Consider the following 22,434-nt stretch of genomic DNA (forward strand, 5'->3'; position numbering starts at 1 on the left):
CTTGCACCAGGGCAGGGAGAAAGGGATTCCATCTGTGGGAGGAAAACACCAGAAATTTCCTCCACTTCAAAGCTGGCACCAGGTATAAAAAGAGGACCCTCAGACCCACTCCTATGTACACTCCTGAACATGTGGATACTACAGAAGAAGGACCTCACTGCTGCTTTGAGACTTGCCATGCTCTCTAAGAAGGAAGACTGGACCTACTACCTTCTTCCAAGGGTCAGCTGGGTGACCTCCTGTTCTGAGCTACAGGGACACAACAAGCTCTAGAGGCTTCCCTGCAACTGCCCAGCTGACCTGCAGCAACTGGGCATACCTGGCCCTGCAAATCGACCTGCCTGAGCCCTGCTGGCCTCTGCTAGAGTGAGTCCCTGCGCCCCAAGAGTTGCCCAGGTCTTGGTCCCTGGATTGGCATCAGAGGGCAATCTTCAGAAGAAGAAGGAAAATCCTAAAGTTTCAGACTCTTCACTCATGTGAAACACTCCATTCCGCTGAGATCTTGCCGCCTGTGACTAAAGTGAAGGGGAAAATTCGGTGGACCCAATTCTTCGTGCTACAGTGATGACTAGCAACACAAGATCTGCACTTCATGCTATGGCACCGAAAGCCTGCAGTGACCGCCAATGTGAAGCTCCAGCAACGGCTGTCCGCGACGACCAATTTGGTCTTCATGCTACTGTGACGACCAATCACGATACCCATCCAGCTTTGAAAATGACAGTGACAACCAACTGCAACACTCTCCTAGTGGCCTCCTTGAGGTGAAACTGGGCTTTTCATGTCGAAGTTTGAGAGGGTACATTTTCAGCGGTACTAACCCAGTCCCTCTCGTCGTCCCACGCTATATCATGGTAGGTGTGAACTTATGACTTTCCTGTGGTCTAGCATGACCAAATAGGTGTGAGTGCACTTTGTGCTTTTAGGTTATTTAAAATCTTTGAAACTACACATCTCTGGTTCTACTGACTGGATTTTTTATTGTTTTGGTCTCGTTTCCTTATTACATTTTACTCTATTGAAGTGGGGTTTGCGTGTTTTTTTCAATATATTACTGTTTATGTGCAGCATAAAAAAAGTACACACTGCCTCTAACTTAAGCTTGACTGCTTTTATGCCTATGGGGGAAGTGTAGCCCTTGATTTACGCAGCAGTCATTACAGACACCTTCACTTATAAGGATTGAAATGTGATTATCAAATTAATTCAGTAATTCACAAACATAAAAAATCTTTTAGCAGCAAGAACCTAATTTCTTGCCTTTTTAACACCATGCGAGCTAGCGGAATTCCGCTCGCACGCTGAGTTTTGCGGAAACGCATGTTACGTGACGAGCTGGGCTCGTCATCAGCGTGCGAGGAGGCTACGCCATGACGAGCCCAGCTCGTCATCAGCGTGGAAGGGGTTAAAAAAACTATCTTAAATCATGGTGCTCCTATTGGTGTCGTGATGAAGTAAAAGTGACACAGTGAATGAATGGTGCGCAAGTGCTATACAAAATGCAGGTATATATGTGGCTGATAAAGACATTTTCATGTAAAACCAACACTCCCAATGGGAGTGTGGAAATGCTAAATCAATTTTAAAATGCCAGTCCGCTGTTGTAATTGTCAAAGTTTTGACCCACAATTCACAATACTTTACAGGAGGGTCATCATCAGGAAAGAAAACATATAGAGGAGTCACCTGGGAATGAAATAATCAAGTGTCAATCAAAATGATGATTACATGTGTGCTAATTCTAATGTTAGAGAATGAATAATGGTCTGAAAAACATACCAGTGGATTGTGGCATGAGATCACATAATCAGGAATGACCTGAAAATGTTGCAATACGAGTAGCAAATTTTCATTTGAAAAATTCCACTCTAAGACCTTTCTTTCACAATACTGAGAGCTCATTTCATAATCACTCATCATGCTTTTTTGTTTTGTTTTTTTGCCACCACAAGAATGTGGTCTTGAAAGAAAAGTATACTGTCCATACCTTTGAAAATTAAAAAAATTAATCTTTAAAATACTGCTGCAGCAGATGAAAGGTCAAATGCAATTCTAAGAAAAGTGAAATATCTCCATGAGTAATAAATGCTGCTACATTTTTGCTTTCTTCTTTAGTGGTACCTAGTGGTTAAGCAGAGGACAAGTCAACCATGAACAACCATTCATTCCTCTTTGTTTTTGTCAATAATTCGTAGACCTTTGGCAGCCAATTAAAATATTTTTGTTTAGATCTCTCAAATCTAGGCAAATGCTGATCTCACAATTTGCTCATCACACTACCACCAACGGATACATCCATTCAGTTGATTCTACTGGTTCTATTATTCCAGCACTCTTTAGTTTTCTTAGCTCTTGTTCAACCTTCCATGTCTCACAACCATAGGAATATTTCTTATTTTATGTTATTCACTAATTGCTTTCTCCTTGAAGATAATGGGTGTTGGACTTGGCCCTTTCGGCAGGTTCAACCCTAAACTTTTTGTTTTTAAATATGACCTGGTGTTAGTTGTTTTTGGCTTCTGCGCACTTTAACACTGTGTCCCAGTGCAAAGTGCGTGCGCAATCTGAGTGCGTGTGGTGAGATTGGCATGCCCTCCCATAGGAATACACGGGGATATGTGTGTCCTGGTAGTTCCTGATGTGTGGGGAGTGCAGGGGCGAGTTTGGTATGTGCGAACTCGTGAGATTAAATGCTGCACAACGATATGCGCAGATTTAATGTGTCTAGTGTGGAAGTGCCACTTTTAGAAGTTGGCATGTCTGTGCAGTGAATGTGAATTGACTGTCTGGCTTGTGATTGGCTGGAGCTGGCTGATGTGCCTGGCTCCAGGAGTCAGGATGGGTCAGCCCGGTGGTGTATGAGAAGATCTGCATGTAGATGGGAGGGAGGAGTTGCACCTGGGACCTGAATAGGGCTGTGCCTTCCCTCCACAATGCTAGCTCCGCCCCCTGTAGTGCGTCTGATGTCACTAGCCTGTCCTGTGAATAGGGAGAGGGGCTGAGCAAAACAAAGTGCTCAAGAACCAGTTGTACCTGGTTCTCCCCCTGCCCTACAGCTTAAGACAAAGGAATGTGTGTATAAAAAGGGGTTGTGACCCCAGGTAAAATGTTCTCTCTGTTCCTGACTTAAGAGGGGCCTGATGCTGCTGCTGGGCACCAGGAGGAACCGCCACTGGGTGCTACCTCCCTGCTGGAGGGCCCTGTGAGCTGGCCCCTGGGCCCAGCCTTTGCCTCCCTGCCCTCTGAAAGACTTTCTCTGGACCTTGCATTTTAATCCCCTGGGAAGCTCTTCATTCCCCCCTTCCTAAGGAGCACTGGTTGGTGTTGCCAGGAGGAGCAGCGCTGCTATTTTCCACTGCAGCACAGAGCTGCAATCCCTTTCCAGAGGGAGTCCCCTGTGTGGGGGTCCCCCTGCCTTTGTGCCTGATTTTAAACACGGGTGCCCACCCCGCACATTTGCAGTTTTCTGACATCCCTAGCGGGTGCCCACCCCGCCAGGGACATTTGTGCATTATCCTAAACTAAGAGGGAGCCTACCCCTCTTGTGCCTTCTTATGTTTTATACTTGCGCTTGTGCCTACCCGCCACTTTGCACGGATTCTTGTTTTTAATTTAAACGGGTGCCTACCACGTATCACTGCCGCTGGCCCAGGAATCCCCGGCCGTGCTGCCGCTGATGTCACAAGGCTGCGGCACTGGAATTGGTCCCAGCTGCGGGCGTTACCTTGCAACGAAGGGGGCTCGATGGACGGCAGCCATTACGGGCAGAGGGAATGCCTCAGTCCCAGCGTACCTCCCGCACACCGCCAAGCCTGTCCCCGGGGACCCGAGCAGCAAAAGGAGGCTGCAGACCCCGCAGATGACGGAGATTGACCCGGAGTCCACTGAGAGAGGCCCGGTGAGTAAAGGAGGGCTGGGTGGGCTCCACCAGTTTAACAGTGGAGCCGGTCCCAACCCGGCTCGTGTTCTGAGCGGGCTCGCCGTTGCGAGACCATTGAGTGCTGAGACCCCCATGAGGGGCCCTGTGATCGAGCGGCCCCAGTTGCCAGTGGGCCGCTCCTGCAAATTCATAATGGTTGAGAGGGCCAGAGGGGCCCGTGATCTCGCCCCATGGTTCCCCCCCCCAGTGTTTGGGGCCAGAGCTCCTGCAGAGCACCGTGGGGCTCCATTTGTGTGCTAATTGGTCTCCTGAGCCCCGGGAGGCTCCAACAGCTGGCACAAGTTGTTGGAGGGCCATAAGGAGTCCGGGCCCCACTTAAGCATCTTCAGCTGCCCAGCAAGTAGTGGGCAGCTGCACCGTTTAGGTTGCTCTTCCTTTTTAGGCGACAGGTTCTTTGGGATTACACAGCTGCCCAGCAGGTAGTGGGCAGCTGCCACGTTTAAGCCTCTTGCGCAGCCAGCCCTGGCTTTTGGGACAAAGAGAGCTTGACCCCCATGGAAGGCCAGTTGGCCTGGGGTCAGTACCTACTGTGATTCTGTGCAAGGTGATTGTTGGTTTGGTTTTGTTATGATAATTGCCTAATGTAATTTTTGCATAATGCCTTTATGCTGTGATACCTCTAACTGTGTTTTCATGATTAGGAGGTTGTTTTGCCTAGTATACTTTATGCTAGTGAGTTTATGTTTCCCTGCATGATCTATGCCTAAGGTGGTTAGTATTGCGTAGTGTGTACCTGCCTTTTACCAGTGGTTACTGGTTGTGTCCTACAATTGTTATTTTGTGCTAAAATTATTCTATGTTCTAGAAGTGCTATTTCTACTAAGTGCTGATTCTGACAGTGGCCCACGTGGCCTGTCATGTGTAAATAATCCCCTGTAAATACTTTACTGTGCCAGGTGGCACAGTGTATCTGTGTGATTATGATCTAATGTGTTTATGGTAATACAAAGGCTATTTTTATATATAACCTTGTGTTGGGTTCCTTTTTGTGGTGTGCCTAGTGTGTTTCTGCTGTATGTATGTGCTGCGCAAACGCTTTACACATTGCCTCCGGGATAAGCCTGACTGCTCGTGCCAAGCTACCAAGGGGGTGAGCAGGGGTTATCTCCGCGTGTAACTCCCTTGCCCTGACTAGAGTGGTGGTCTCTGCCTGGCTTTGGTGCAAGCCTTAGCCAACCAGAGCTCCCATTTCTAACAATGCGGTGTTGAAACAAAAACCCTTCCAGTTTTCCAACAGAGCCAGAAATGCTTTTGGATACTCATTATTTCATTTGTAACCCACACTGTCATAAAATGCAAAAACTTCTTCTGTACTATTCGGGTGTAAGATCATGTCTAAATATCATTGGTAAATCCATCCAAAAATAGATGGACATTTCTCTGCAACATAAAATTTGCCTTCATCTTGTTTTCCTTCAAAAATCCAATGTAACCCATCTAAATTCTAGTATGGGTATAGCTTCACTTGTAAAGCCATCGGGTAAAATATGAGTAGTGTTTAACTTTTCACTTAATAGTCCAATAAATGTCTTTCTCCATACCTCTTTGTTAACATTAGTATAAGGCAACCCTAAATCTGCCACAATATTCATTTGTATCCCATCAATTTGCATTTCACAAATTGGATTGTTGCATTAATTCACACAACTCCTTTACTTCCACATATAACACACAACTACCTTTAACAGAATCATCACTTTCTGTAGTGTTTTCACTCTGTGTTTCATTAACACATTTAACCTTTGGATTGTTCATTTTTTTACATACTCTGACATAATGTCCAACATTCAAAACCCTGAATGTTTCTGATTTCTAGCCCAACATGTTTTACTGTTTGCTAGATATTCTTCAGCACTGCACCATATGACACTTTTGATTACCCTCTTTCTGCAATTCACTGTAGTTTTGCTATATTTTCTTCCTGTCTCACTGCTACTTTCCATACTCTTATATTTGTGCCCATTGTTGTTTATATTTAAGTTGGCAAGCACATCAGTTTTTTTTAAATTGACTTCAAAAACTGCTTTTTCCCACCTGCTAGAATTGTCAGATTTCCTTACAACTGCTAATAAAAAGGGAGAATCACCATCTATCAATAATGTTTCTTGAACAGCCTTATTTTTGGTGAGCAAAATAATTTGATCCCTAATTAACTTGTCATTCAAATTAACAATTGTGCATAAGATTGCTAGTTTCTTTAAGACAGGCACATAATCAACTACTATTCATTATTGCTCTTGATGTCTGTGGGAAAAAAGTATACCTATCAATAGCTACACTTACCAAAGGAGAACAATAAGCATCAAGGTCTTCTAATGCATTTAGGTACAAATTATTATATTCAGTAGATCCTGCCCTCTTTCCCTTCTGATTGTACTATCTAATTCCTTCAGGACCCAAATACTGCAAGAAGATTAATTTTTTTTCTGTGATGTTAAATTATCTTTTTTAACTTGTTAATATGTCGTTTTAAAAATATTTTTCTATTAATGCTATTTCATTGCAGCATCTCCAGGAATAACAAAAAGGTATTGGTTGAATTGAAAAAAAGGCTTTGCAGCACACACTAATTGACTGTATACACAAATAATTCCAGAGATATTACTCTAAGTAAATACTTTATAGTGTAGAAAAACATATACCAAAGGAACTTTTAAATGTAATATGGTATGCTTTTTACTCCGTGAAATGTGCATCTTAAATAATTGTAGTTTTGTCACTTCAAAACTGAATAACTTGAAAATTAGAAAGTACGTCTCACCAGCATTACAGTACAGTAACTAATTGCTATCACAACAAATGTTAATTGTTAACATATCACTTTATCTGGCAGATGACAGCGCCTCAATTTCTATTAATACTTGAGCACAAATGTGTTACCACTCCCTCTCGTGCTGGTGCACTATATGCAAATCCTTCACCGCACTAAGGGTCACATGCAACAAGCATTTTATCGGTCGCAAACAGACAGATTCCAAGAAATTGGCCTGTTTGCGACCAGTAAAATGCCTTTTCCGAATCATCACAGGCATTGCATTCGCAAAATAGGTAATCACAATTTATTGTGGTTTCCTAATTTGCAAATGGATTTAGGGACTCGCAAGCTGCTATTCCCTATTTGAGATGCATCAAGCCTTTCCTAAATGCAACTTTGCATTTAGGAAACGCTAATTACCATTAACTTCAAGTTGATGGTAATTTGCAAATTCATTGAAAATTGCACAAACGTGCATTTTTTGAACTGAGATGTGGCGCACCCTTATGCCCTTAGGGCATGTGTGCGTGCCAGATGTGCACACTTACCATTTGGGGGTGCATCAGGGGACCTTAGGCCCCATAGCACCCTTGCAATTGCATTCACAATATGAGATTACCAATTTGGTAATCGCAAATTGCAAAGGCATTCCCATTTATTCCTATGGGCCTATAGGTCCATTGGAATGAATGGAGTGACATTACCTAATAGCAATTCGCAATTTACGAAACGCTATTAGGTAATGTGTAGGGATAGCATTTATTTTGCGATTCCTACATGCATAAGGAATTGCGATTCCTCAAAAGCTTGTACTAGTTCCTTCCCAGTACAAGCACTGATAATGTACCTCCAAAATGGTTGTTCTGTAAATAGCATTACGAGTACCAGTGTCACCCTGTGTTACTCATTTTAGCACGTCTTTATACGTTGGAAAGCACACTTGCCAGTAACTGCTGTCGTCACTGAAAAGCATGCCATATGCTCGCTGTAATGCACCATTACTGGGATCTGACCAACAGATACTTTCTTTTAACCCCTTCGCCGCTGGGCTAATTCCCCCTAATAATGTGCATGTGGTACACGTTTTCAAATTAATGATAGAACTTTGGTCTATACAGTCATATGGGAAATCCCTATCAATTTATGCTACTAAATAATGTTTAATGGGATACTTAACCATAATAACAAATAAAATGACATGAAATACCACAACATGGCAAATCCCCTCAACAAATGGTCAAAATAAAGAAACAACATCATAAACATGATCTACATTTAGTCAGTGGGAAATATTTTTTGCAAAGAATGTTAGTCTTAAGTAAATGCAAGGATGTGGCCTATTGTAAATATTATGGTGTTTATAATGTTTTGTTTTAGGTTAACTATTTCTGAGAGGATTAAGGCAAGGGTAAGAAAAATGTAAAAGGTCAATTTAGAGCATAGTTTAAGTTTTGGTTTAGGGACTAGTAAAACGATTTATAGATGTAAATTGTGAGTAATGGGATATGTTAAGGGCTAAGAACAGTAAAAAAAGACACACCTAATTTTTAGGGATGAACAATGACTAAACAAGTGTTTTACAGTGTGGATTCCTGTTAGGGTACCATTTATGGTGAGAGACATAGAACACCTTGATTGGTGTTGTGGTTAGAATTCTAGGTGATTTGCTTTCATGTACACTTCATATTAATTAAAAAGAAAATATTGTAACTGTTAAAGATTGCGAATTCATAGTTATGGTATTTAATTGTCATGTATAATTTATAATGACAGAGGTTGGCTAAAGAGCTGGGAAAACATGTTTTGTGTAATCTTAATTGGAATGCCATCTTAATGGAGATACACAGTAGATAAACATAGAGTTCACTTGATCTACCTTTGAGCCTAAAATATAACTGACAGTTCATCTCAGGGTAAAGTAATGTTATTTAGTAGACATTAGAATGGACTTATTAAAGCTGTTTGTTATGACAGAAAACGTTTCAGGGATTGGAGTAATGTGACAGAGTAGCTGGCCATGTTTTCATCATACAGGCAATAAGATTATGCACATTTGTGAATATATTTACGGAGAAAATTTACACATATGAAGTCAAATTGTCTGATAAAGCAACATTTCAGAAAGTTAGATAATACACATAAACCCAGAAAACATAAAATGAAGGGAAAGTGTTTGCTTAGGTATTTTTTTTTTCTTACACAGTTGTGTTGCTTTTAATCTATTTTGCAGTTTTAGGAATTTGCTGAAATTGGACACCATAATATGTGACATAAAATACAGAACATTGAGTTGATACTCCTATATCACTTCTGGCAATGATATAGGGGCGATCTATCAAAAAGTGCTAGGACTCTCTAGTATATTCTTGTTCAGACCTTTTTTTGATGGATGGCCCCAACACTATTTTGGTGATGCATGAAGAATGCTTGAAGAGATTCCTCTACAAGACTCTTTTGAATGCTGGCTGGCCAATGAGCTTGGTCAGTTCTGGATTCAAGACACTCCATAGTTGAGTGCCGTATACTATCATCATACTTCATGCTGATTCTGATAATTTATGGTCTTGATAATCAGATTCAATCAACTCATCTAACATTGCAGCTGGCAGTGTTGTGTGGTGTAAGCTTTTGAAGATAATGCAGGCTATGGCTCCCTAATCCTTTCAAAAAGACACCAATTATTTTAAATGTTATTCTTGAGCTACACTAAGACAGTTCAGGTTGGTGAGAAAAGGTTTTGTGGAATTGGTTACTAATTTGAAGGCAGAGTTAGGCTTATTGATTTTGCATCCTCAGGCATGTGGATTTCTTTCTTTTGGGTACATTCAAAGATTATGTTGTAGTACTCCAATAGAGATATCACAAAGGCCTTAGGGCCCAAATACGATGACGGTGGCCCTGCCTGTGGCAGCCCGTTGTTGGCGGTCCCACCACCATCGGAATGAGGATTTCCACCTGCCTCTTAATGATGGTGTGCTGATGGGGATCCAACGGGCTCCTGAGCCCGTCGGTCCATTGGGGTAGCAGTAATACCTGCAATGGTGGCGGTGCCTGCCAGGCACCACAGTAGGTATTACGATGTTCTTCTCTGCCGGCCCATTCATGATGGTGAATCCGCCATGAAAAGGCTGGTGGAATGGGACATTTGGGGCCCGTGACAGGCCTCCCTTCCTCCCTCGCCTGGGGGCAAATATATCCCTGCACGATGTGGTAGGCACCGCAAGGGATATGTGCAGTGTCTTCTTTTTGCTCTGTGACATGTGCTGCAGCCAGCAGCACCCACCGCAGAGCAAAACATAGATATTACAACTGCTGTGGTGGTGGCTGCATCCTAATACCTGTGGCAGGACCGTCGACAGCCTGGCGGGCGGTCCCATTTATAAAAGGATGGCAGTCAGATGAAAGTCCGACTGCCATCCTAATCAGCCCCTTAGATAGTCTGTTGCAGCTGATCATGAAAGAAAATGAACGATCCTTCTCAGCGTCAAGTGATTGTTGTAGTGTTTCATATTATCAGTTAAATCTGGTGTCCAATGAAGTTTGCAGAGCATAGACAAACCAAAGATTAACTCAACAACCAGTGCCAGGTAGGTTAAAGCTTCGAATAGCTGTGACTAATGGAATTTACCTGTGCCCTCAAAGCATCCCCACTGATTCGATATTGTGCCATTCATGGGTAGCTTTCCTTCTTCCAATGATGTATGTATGACTGGCAGTGTATGTTTTTCTGCACTGTTGTGTGCCTTTATACAGATCAAGTGTGGGCTGAATACAGCCTGTAAGTTGGAGCTGGTGTGAAACGTAAGATACATCCACGAGGTAAATGTGGAAAAAAACATTCTAATATGTCATTTGATATGCTATTGAGCGGAAAAAATACTTTATAAAACAATAGTGAGGCATCTGGCTATTGTATTTAAGACACAATTCTGACAGTAAAACCTCTACGAAGGGGAAAACCTGCTGGAGTCCTGGACTTCCAGTGAATCTACTGCCATGCTTTTGTTTCCTGCTCAGTCAGGGTTGCCTTTCAGCATTCACAGTAGTAGCTATCAACAGTGTAGCAGGTGCAGCGGCCCTGAGACTAAGAGGTTCTAGGGGCCCAGTGCAATCCAATTTTAACTGTTTGTTAGTATGCCAAACCGAGGAACGGTCCATTTTTCCCACCTCCATTAGGGCTCATTACACTTTTGCTACACTGATGTTCTCATTGACCTTTAAGGAAGAGGTGGAGCACAGTTCCGCAACACTGAGGGGGCTTAAGGGGAACAGATCTGCCCTGAGCAATGTTTGGGCAATTGCATAGTGTGATTTTCTTGTAAATCTAAATGAGTGAAAGGGAGGGGAGGATTAGGGATGCTAACAAGGAGTTTCGGCTTTGATAGACAACAAAAGCAAGAAAAGCGTGGCCATTCTATATTGAAAACAAATTAAATTAAAAGAGTAATGGAAGACTTTTATATATAATGTCAATCAAGGAAAAACGACAATAATGTTTTTTCTGCAAAGTGAGCACAAGGTATAGAAGTTATGCTCCTCAGGTATAGCACACTGAAACATGCCTAGTTCAGTATAGTAAATGAGTACAACAAGGTACATGTAAATTGCTGACGTTGGTGAGTAGCAAAAATATTAAGAAGTCACCTTATTTGTTACTAAGTTTTACTTGACATCAGAGTATGCAGTTGTTTGTATCACGTTTGTGATATTTGCTTTCCAAAGTGTTTGGCAACATGTCTCAATCAGTTTTTGTAATCATGATAAAGAAGATGTACTTGAACTAAAACACTGTTGTTTATGAAACTGAAATACTAGCGTTTCAAACATTCCTTTAGCTCCATACAAATATCTTGTAGGAGATTTTCTTTATCCACAACAAAGACCAATATAACAAAAGAGGACAAAGAAGCTAACTTTTCTATTTTTAATTAATTTCAGTAGTGTCAACTATCCTGTCTTTTCTGAAAGCTTGGCAAGAAAGTAAGAAATATAGCACCGATTACAAACTTCAACCCCTGCTTCCCATATCCAGTATACATATATTTAATAAATACATTGTGGTTCTCAACACACACTACTTATTGTAATTCCATCTTTAACCTCACAGTTCCGAAAACAGAGGTATAAACTGCAAGTTGCAACAGAAAGTTGGAGTCATGATTGATTGTGTGTCCTTTCTTTAAAAAGCAGAACTAGACCTTCCACTAGTTACAAGTCATAGTTTCCGTTCTATAGGCTGGGGAAATCTGCAATGTGTGACTCCGATTATGCGTTTTAATTCATTGCAGTTCACAGGTGAAAACAGCAAGTTATGTATCATTCAACATTGCTGCTCCAATAAAGAGATACATTTTTCTAGACTCTATCTCGTTACTTTACTGTGATCAATTTAGGCTGAAGATTTCAAATCGATGAGAATTTCGGGATATCCACTTAAGATAATCTAATTCATAGTTTATTTACTGGCAAGACTGAAAATCTGGAATGGATTCAATATCTCACTTTCACAGCTCTTTCATAGCCCAAACGTTGTAGTTGGAGAAAAAGAGCCAAGATGGTCTTGAAAGAGAGCATTAAATGTTTGAGCATAAAGGACAAAGTTGCATTTAAAGAGTACACCCCTACTTAACCCTGCCGATGTCTAATTATGATCGATTCCTCTTGACCCGTTTTAGATTAAATCTTGTTTTTAGACTCTTGTCCTTCCCAGAAATTAATTCATGGTCGCGAAATTTATCTACTTGCCCGTGTGATGATTCCTTGCCACAATCTGATATTCATATTTTATTCTTTTGTAAATTTTATATAATGCCTCGCAGGAAATTCATAATCCCATTTCTTAAAGAAATGAACTTAAATAGATGTCGCCCAGCCTTTTTAGAATGTCAGAGAATGGACACAGTTTAACCGTTGCTGTAGTTTTAAGTTTTTTTAAACATATATTTAAATTAGGGAAATATATTGGTGCTAATGTAACATAATAGATTTGTTACTTCTTAAATTGTCCAGTGTAAATTGTAAATTTCATGTTGATGCTTTTATGGTACTGTCTTTTAACCGAATAAAGTACTTTATGAACTTTGAACTTTGAGTACATAGCATACAGTAAGATTAAACCAAAAGCAATAAGTAACATCGTTTTGCTATGTGTAAAGCTTTCTTAAGATGACAAAGGCTTCTGAACACTATTCAGTATCGCCTATTTAAAAAAATGGTCAGTAATTAACATACTATGAGCGTACATCTTTGGTTATGTTCAGATTCCATCCTTAGTCACTGGGCAATCCTGTGGCAGAGCCTGGAGGAGAAGTCCTGTGAATCAATCTAAGCTTTCCCAGGAACCAGCCTCCTCCCAAACCTGAGTCATAAAATTGTTTTGGTTCTAATTATAAAGCAAAACAGGTATGATAAATGAGGACTAAACTCCTCTATGTTTTGCTTAACATGGCCCGCAGGCTAGTATTTCCCAATTTACAATATCTATCATATTCATCCTATTAACATCCCCATAATATAATAAAGCAGTGAAAAGTCATAATACAGTTACATGATATAAGTTGTTGAGAGTGTGAAAAAAACAGATTGTAGGAGTCCGCAGGAAAAAAGAGTCTTAGTCAGTAAAGAAAGATATATGTTGACACAAGTCTAACCATCAGTAACCACAACTGTCAGCAATTGAATGTTCTTTGCCTCATTGAAAGTGTGAAATTCATTGCAAGTTTTGACCAATGGATGCAGTGATGAAGACAGAAATTTTCTTCATATTGGCTGTTAATGTTTTAATTATAGTAGCAGATCTGTAGTCTGAAGAGTAATATTAAGTTGCTCCTTACCTCATTCTTTACCTCAATCCCATGTATGCTGATACATTTGTTCATTTAGCATTGCTCCTTGAAGCAATTGGGCAATTGTAGTGAGGCTGGAAGTAAATGTGGGTTTAAAAATTGATTAACTAAGAGTATTCAAACTTATCAAAACCAGAATAAGAAACAAAAAACAAACAAGTCCCCAAAAGAATTTGGGTCAATTTTCCTTTTCTAACGGAATGTAGCTGTATATTGGTGGTTGTGTTTGTGTGTGCATTGTTGATTAGAATAGGTGGGTAATCGGAGGGGAAGAGATGTATTATAATGGTCAAAGCTGTGACCTGGGAACTAGGGATCAGGTTTGAGTCCTGGTGTTGGTTCACCATGCTGTCATGGGAAACAGCATTTACAAAGCTGTTGTTACAATGCAGTGCTTTTACATCGCGGTCGTTGTAACGACCGCATTGTTAGTACGTAATACCTTTACTTCGCAAGTCATTAGAATGACTTGCTGTAAGAGGGCTAAGGTATTAGATATGAAATCCAACGCCTTCCCTGCTGTTGCGCATACTGGAGTAAGAATAGCAAATAATACTATTCCTAAGTCCAGCGCACCCCTTATAGCAAGTCGTTGTAATGACTTGCGATGTAAAGGTATTGCGTACTGACAACACGGTCGTTGTAACAACCGTATTGTAAAAGTACGCAATGTAATAGCATGCGTTGTAACATGCTATATTCTCCTGTCATTGTTAACAAATCACTTAGGGTCAGATTACGAGTCTGGCGGACCACAGACCGCCAGACACATGGGGCCCTGAGATGGTGGTCTCCCGACGACCTATTACGATTTAGGCAGTTGAACCTCCAAAGCCCTGCCTTCAGGGAACCACTGTTCCCTGGCAGTATTGTGGTGGTCAGGAGGCCACAATATGCTTGGTGGGGCTGCTGCAGTCCCTGCAAGCATATTACGAGTTTCTTCTCCGCTGGCTGTATCATGGAATTTCCTCCTCCATGAGCACCGTTGCGGAGAGGAAACACAGGGCCTCCTCTGCATGGGGATTTATACCGGGGCACCACATGAGCCCCCCTGTGTGCACGCACCCCAGTTCCTACATGGCATGAACCTTTCAGCCCATGCCGTGTAGGAACTGTTTTTGGCATTCCCATTGCAGTGCCCATTTTCTGAGGCACCGGCTTGGGAACACCAAAAACCAGCCTGCCAGACAGGAGGAAACTCATTATCTTGCGGGTGATCTGACCACGGCTTTGGCGGTGTGGCGTTGGGGCATACCCAGCGCTGCCCAGTCATAATCAGGCCCTTAGAATTCTTGTACCTAAAAAAAAAAAGTAAAAGAATTTGACCTTGTGTAAAGTAAACTGCTGCTCATGGAAAATGCTCTGTTGCCCTTGGGCCAAGTTTCTGCTATATAAAAACTGTAAAATAAATGTAAAAGGGCAGGAAGAAAAATGTACATGCAAGATAGATAGAGGACCCATCATTCAGTGGGATAAATGTATGAAAATCTAGATAGTTGGATAAGTCAGTGGATAAATTAATGTTTAAGAGTAGATTACTGGATACATGAATGACATTTCCAGGAGAGATGAGAGGATTTAAAAAATGGAAGTTTGGTACAGCTGAATTACCAAACAAGAAATGTCCAAATGCATTTATGAATATATAATAGTGGAATGATGTGTTGATGAATGAAACAAGATTTGTGAATGGATGAATGGATACATGAATGACTTATGCAGGATGGATGGATGAATAAGTATTAGGCCTGGGAAAAATTTAAATTGCACCAATATAATTTGTCCAAATAATTTCTATAATTTCAAATGATGCTTCTTAGGCAAAAATCCCAATTTGCACTATTCTGCCACTTTTTTTGTAACTTTGTGCCATACGTGGCAATCATTAACCTCAAATGACACAATTCATGCTCATTAATGAGAAAAACTTGCTGTCAGTGCACGGTTCACTGACATAATATAGATCCATCAAATATTGAAACACAAAAACATCAGAAATCAAATATTGCCAACAAAAATATTGACTGTATACTTAACTATAAAAAACGAAAATATCAAGAACAAATATCACTCTTGGAAGTATCAGTTTCTACGTATATCAAAAACAAGTTTGTTACCTTTAAATACACATAGAATATCTAAAAAATATCAATCCACATAATATCAAGTACAATATTATCACAAAAATAATTAAATAATCCTTGATAAAAAAATTGAAAAACACTTTTCACATAAAAGAATTTCTTCAAATAAACACCCCAAACCTTTTATACTCATATTTAAATTAAATGAAAATATATCATGTCAACAAAATATTTACAAATCAACCCCACAAAATGATATATCTAAAATGTATACAACAAAACTACTACATTAGTAACACACATGGACACACCAACCTAAATATGGATATATATATATGTGTTTGTATGTGTGTGTATCTATATATATATATATATCTATGTATCTATATATACTTATAAAGCGGGCACTCCAGACAGCGTGTCTTATTACCAACTTTTTATTGGCAACAGCTCTCGGATCACTGACAGGTTTTGGCTTTCATCAGCCTTTCTCAAAGTGTACAAGCCCCATCACCACTCAAAATATAAATACACCATTCTCCATAGATATTGAAAACATACTCCTATTGACTTTAACTTCCTTGTAATGTTGGAAGACAGATCCACAGAGACACCCGTGTGCTAAACAATACAATATATTTTGAAACCACATTATGCATTCATTTCATACGTTCTGACCAGTACTGGCTGTAAATTCCAAAGTAACTACCAAATATTCAAATGTATGAAAAATACCAAATCTTCTATCTTTGATATTCTTCAAGTTTACAGCCATGTCAAAAAAAGTCTCTTAGGCACCTAAGTGACATTAATACTTCAGGAGTAAACCAGTTAATACTGGAACTGCGCAATTAGTGGTGACATCAATCACCCATTTTTGAGAGAAATTAAGGAACTTCAAATTCATACTAGACCAGTACCCTTTTCACAATAATTAATCATTCTCACTTTCAGTTTAGTATTTTAGATTGTGAATGACATCCCCATTTCCAGTTACAAGGGTTACCCCCAATTCCATATTCTTTACCGCCAAACTCAGAATGGAAAAGAATCACATAATCGCAATTATATTGCATGTCAAATATGCATCTATGTGTCATAAATCAGGTGTCATCTTAAAGCATTTAAGGAAAGTTCAGATTCTGCCAACTCTTTAACAGCACTAACCTATAAATTCTTCAAAAAGGAAATGTCCAAAATACCTCAGGTATAGCAGCATCCAAAATTCAATTTCATATATCTAAACATAGCAGCATATTCAAATAAAGTGCCAAATCTACAGTATCCATAGCAGCATGAATAATATGCAAATTAGGCCATAATAGCAGAAACTAACAGTAAAAGCAACTACACTGGGGTTATTAATGGGACACTTTGGTTGGCAGACTGCAATGCTCTGGACACAGACACCAAAGCAGATTCCAAGTGCCACATTGGAAAGTCTATGACAGCACCTTAGCACAGGGAGCAAAAACAAACAACGCAGTGAAAGGATTGCACAATGCCTTCCGATTCACACTATTATTTTACTGGGGCTTGATCCTATAAGGCTTTTATTATACGTTACAATACAACTTCAATACATGGAGCTATGGGTTTTCTTGTTTCGTGATTTAGCTGCTACATTCATGAAATTTAAAAGCAACAAATCCCTCCTTTAGTTTTCCAGCTGCATTATCATAGTTCAATTGTGAGCTCTCTATAAAAATACCTCCTCGCAGGTTTTAGTGTACTTCATAGTACCTGTTTGACCACACATAGTAACCCACCCTTTTTGTTTGAACTTCCAGCCTACAGCTTCAGATTAGAAAGCAATGAACACAATCAATCACATGTAGATACATTTCTGCACCTTTTGAGAGCAGACACCAAGTTATGTTCTCTTGCTCTAAAAATAAATTCTGTTTCCATAAGGTCCTAAATAATTGTTTCTCTATCTTATGGCCTAAATAAAAGTACTACCTGTGAATGGCATCCTGAGTGCCACCATTGCAGCGGGCCTCCTACCCGAATTGGATGGTGGTGGTGAGACCGCCACAATACCCACACATCTGCCGTGATCCAGGATCCTGCTGTAGCAGCTGTGCTATAAGGGGCAGAAAATGGTGGCAGTGTTGATGCTGATACCGCAGAGCAGATTTCAACCACCAATTTCAATTTAGGTAAGGGGCCTAAATCTGCCAATGGAGGGGCATGCATGGGGCACAAGTTGTGCCCTGTACAAATGCACCTTCATGTGTTAAGTATGTGGCATGCATGACATGGTGCATATTGGTGAATACTCTAAACTGGCTAACCGAGAACCACCTGCTGCTCAAAATCTCTAACATGGAATTCAGTCTCATGGCGGCTCCTAATCACACCCCCAAGATAGACCTCTGGATGAAACACCTCTCAGCTATCAACTGCTTTCCTCACAATATTGATTCAGCTAAATCCCTTGGAATCACCCTGATCATGCACTTGAAGATGAAGAATCATATTAGTAATGTTTGCAAGGATGCTAATCACCAGATGAGTTCACTTGGGAATCTCAAATCATTCCTTCCGCAAGATGACTTCAAGCAGGTGGTTCAAGCGCTTGTACTACCGAGGCTAGACTATGGCAGTGCTACACTTTGTGGCCTCCACAAATGTACCTTGGTCCCACTAAAGGCTTCCTTAAATTCAGCAGCCAGATTGATTACCAGAACAAAAAGAAATCCTCACAACAGCAAGAATACAGCTAAAGATTGCCTGCATGACTCACAAAGTCCTCTATTTTAACACCCCCTGTTATCTGGCTCAAAAGTTAGAATTATCTGGAGGGGGTGGACCATCATGAAGAGCAAACCAATTTGTCTTGAAACCACAGATTTTTCACAAAAAGAGAATGAGTCACAGAGCTTTCTCAGGCTCTGCCCCACAAATCTGGAACTCTTTCCCACCAGAAGTCCGCAGAATCTCCTCCACAGGTTTTTCATAAAGGAAGTAAAAATTATCCTAATGAACAATTTCCTGCCTTAAATGTCCATGGCTTGTTAATCTACTCACGGCCCTCTGATTACTTACTGTATTGGTCTAATCACCGGTGAAACCCAGAGTTGCATGCTATATGCATATCAGTAATGTTTGTTCTTCTCCCAGTACGTTATTGTTTTGCTAAATGTGATGTTCTTTGATACCTCCTCTGTCATTGTTCTTGCTTGCATACTTAAATTCCCTTCATTATTTTCTACCCTTCCAATTTGTGAAGAGCTCTGGTACCTGCCTGGGTCATGTTCGGGCTATACAAAACTTTATAAATAAATAAATGCCACAGAGTTCACCCAATGTGGCTGAAGTCCCAGGGAGGCGGCATGACTGCTGGCTGTAATCCTCAGCCAAAGCAAGCCCTGCCAGTCAGCTAAATTATCACAAATAGGCAGGCGGGTATGCCAACGAGTTTGTGGTCTTCCAGGGTCTGTGGAGGCAGAAGTTCTACAGGAAAACTGCCAAACTCATCAGGCCCTAAAAGTTGAGAAATTATAATGGAGTTTCGCTCTGACTATGACTTCTTTTAAAAATATTGTTCATATCCTATCCGTGTTGAGGTCAAAATGCATTGACAACTTTTAACAGGAGGAATGTGAAAGCCATTTCTACTACTGAAATGCTCAAATACATTTTTGGGTTACAAGGAATAATAGAGATGTTAAAAATGGTAGGTTATTCCTTGCAGTAGTTATAGGACTCTAATCTAAACCAATTGGAGGAAAGTGTTGGACACAAAAGGGGTGACTTTAACGATTCCCACTCCAATCTAACCATATTGGAATTGGGTGCAGTCTAACCGTATTGTAATTGGGAAATGCATTGGACACTAAAGGGGTGACATTTATTGTTCCTAGTTTAATCTAAACCAATTCAGGAAAGGTTTTAGACACTAAAGGGGTGACATTTACTATTCCCACTTCTATTTAACCACATTGGGGGAAGGTGTTGGAACCTAAAGGGGTGACATTTACCATTCCCACTCCAATGTAACCATATTGTGAAATATGTTGGACACTAAAGGGGTGGCATTTACTATTCCCATTCCAATCTAACCATATTGGGGGAAGGCGTTGGCCACAAAAAATTTGAAATTGACAATATCCTTTCCAAAACAAAATATTTTACATAACACATAACAAAGTAAAAATATTAAAATCAACACTCCATATTCTCAAATAGTTTTGTAAATGAAACATTATTAAAATGGTATCTAAAAACACTTACGTAAACTACAAAACAAAAATCTCTATACATATTTCTATGTTAATGTGTAAAAATACTATTAATACCATTAAAACAATTGTCCCAAAAAGTTGCTGCCCTTCATAAAACATTAACCTATAAAAAAATAACATGAAATTAACAGTCATAATTTTTTTTTAATTATATATTTTTAAAACATGAGTGAACGGGTGTTAGAGGTGCAGTCCCTTGCATGTGAGAAGCACGGGCAGTGAGGGTAGTGGTAGGTGGCCCTGGCAATGCTCTGGCCCACACTATGGTGCTGAAAATTGGAGATGGGTACTCCAGGACTTCTTGGACTTTTGACGGGCTCGGGAAGTCTTTTTTTGTGCCCGCCCATGTGGACATGCAGGCCCCTGAGGACATGGGGATCATCCAGGAGGCAGAAATTGGAACAGGGAGGGGACCCTACCAATTCAATTCCTCTCACACAAAAAGGGGATTAATACATTAAGATGCAGTGACCACTGGGCCCTGGCTCACCCCAGGGGTTTCGAAACTGATATCCAGAGAAGCACCACACACTCGTTCCTTATTTGCAATTCAAAAAGGGCATATCTTCAAGAAGGCATATCCCTGACCCCGGGGGGACAATTTTCTTTATCATGGCTTTGTGTTGCTCCTGGTGACTGGGTCTAGGAACCACGACCATTTTCATCAGGGCTTCTGGCCTCTAAAGGAGCACATTTTCTGGAGGGCTGGATCTCTTGTCTCCCTGTGCTAAACGTATTCTCTGTCTGGTGCTCTTTCCGAATTTAATAACTCAATTTCTGATAAAATGCAATTGCAGTTATTAAAATATAAGGATTAGTGTATGTGCACTGACAAATTAATGTGATGCAATGTGTGGCTGATGGGAAAATACCCTGAAGAGCAGGATCTGTAGGATTGGATAGAGAAGGGTGTATTTGTTGCTAAGAACAACACCCAGTGTGCTGACATAAAAGCAATATTCATGCTGTCAGTATAGAAATTATATAAATAGAGGGGTCCCAGACTGGGAAAAAGGGAAAGAATTATAAACAAAATGATAGAAACATTACTTTGTTACAAATGGAAAAGGGCACAGACAAATCAAGAATACAATGTTTTAATTTACACTGTACTGCAAACCTGATCACTGGTTATACATTGTAAAAAACGGACTTTTGCAATTTTACAAGATTTAAATGTGCCCAGAGAGGAAAAAGGGAGGGAGGGTGTGCTGTGAAGGGATATGGTGTAGGTATAAATAGAAAGACAGTCTTCAATATCACACCAACAAATGCACTTCTTTATATACACACAAAAAACTTTTTTGAATGATCCCCTTATCAAGGGTCTAGGAAGCGTCCCCTGCCAGTGTAATTCTCCAGGGACAGTGTTTTAACTACAAGTTTGGACGATAACACTTCCCTCATTAAGTTCGTCTTTCAAGGAGGTTGCACACCCCTTTCCCGTTCTCCCCACCCTGTTGTCCTGACGAAGACCCGCGTCGCAAGGGTAACCATCCCTGCATCATTTCGGGTCAAAACTTAGACTTCTACTACACCACACCAGCTTCTACCCCATGGCGGATTCATACAGCTGTCTCAGAAGCATGGTCCATAATTGATTGTATTGATTAATACTTCCTAGACCCTTGATAAGGGGATCATTCAAACAAGTTTTTTGTGTGTTTATAAAGAAGTGCATTTGTTGGTGTGATACTGAACATATGCAAGTCATCTGCTTTCAACTTTGAAGGTCCAGTATGCTTTGTGGAGTGTAAACAGATGATTCCTTCTTAGAGGAGCAGCTTTAACAATACTCCATAAAGTGATCATCAATGCTTGCCATAAAAGTGATATATCAGACAAAGGCCGGTCTCTCCTCCAGGGCTCCTCCATAGGCGTTGGTGGTGGGTCCCCTTTTATTGTGGACAGATGTTTCAATACACTTCTGCTTAGATCGAGTGGCTTCCCACTCGTACTGAGTTAAATGTGTGTCTTGTAGGATAATAATATCATAGTCGGCTAGGCTCAAATATTGAAAGATACTCGCTACTCTGAGGCCATTAACATTCCATGTTAAAATTTTTACAGGGGTGTAAACAAGCATTTGGTTTTTTATCCCCACCATAATATTAGCTCCGCCTGGCCGTAACTCCCCCCTCTTACTTCCAAACTCAATTACCCTGACCAAATGATGGGGACTTTTTTTTCCACTAGTATGCTCCCTACCCAGAGAATTACTGATCTAAACTGCTCCTCTTGTGACCCCACCACACCCAGGGTAACCCTCCCCAAAAACAACATGGGTATGTTGGTTGGATAAGTTACCCATTGGAGCTCACATCATCCTCCGGCCTGAGAAACTGAGCAAAATTAAGCAAAACTAGACCTGATCCTTTATCTGCTCAATGAAGGTCCCTACCTTCTTGGGGTCCTGGAAGTTATACATTTTGTTCTTCCACATTACTTTGAGTAGGGCTAGAAAACTCAATTGGGCTATGGCACCTAAAGATCCTAAATCTGGGATACATTTCCTCAGCTTTCACGTATTTTTATTGATATATGCCTGCACTTAATGGGA

The 22,434-nt window shown here is 40.6% G+C and overlaps 1 protein-coding gene across 1 annotated transcript in view; it reads left to right on the top strand.

Moving 5' to 3' along the window:
• Positions 1 to 22,434, top strand: part of PTGFR (prostaglandin F receptor) — a 165,087-nt gene that overhangs the window by 9,359 nt on the left and 133,294 nt on the right. The gene's annotated exons all lie outside the window — the stretch shown is intronic.

This window comes from Lissotriton vulgaris, chromosome 1_1 (assembly GCF_964263255.1).
Source record: "Lissotriton vulgaris chromosome 1_1, aLisVul1.2, whole genome shotgun sequence".
In the NCBI taxonomy this organism is placed as follows: Eukaryota; Metazoa; Chordata; class Amphibia; order Caudata; family Salamandridae; genus Lissotriton; species Lissotriton vulgaris.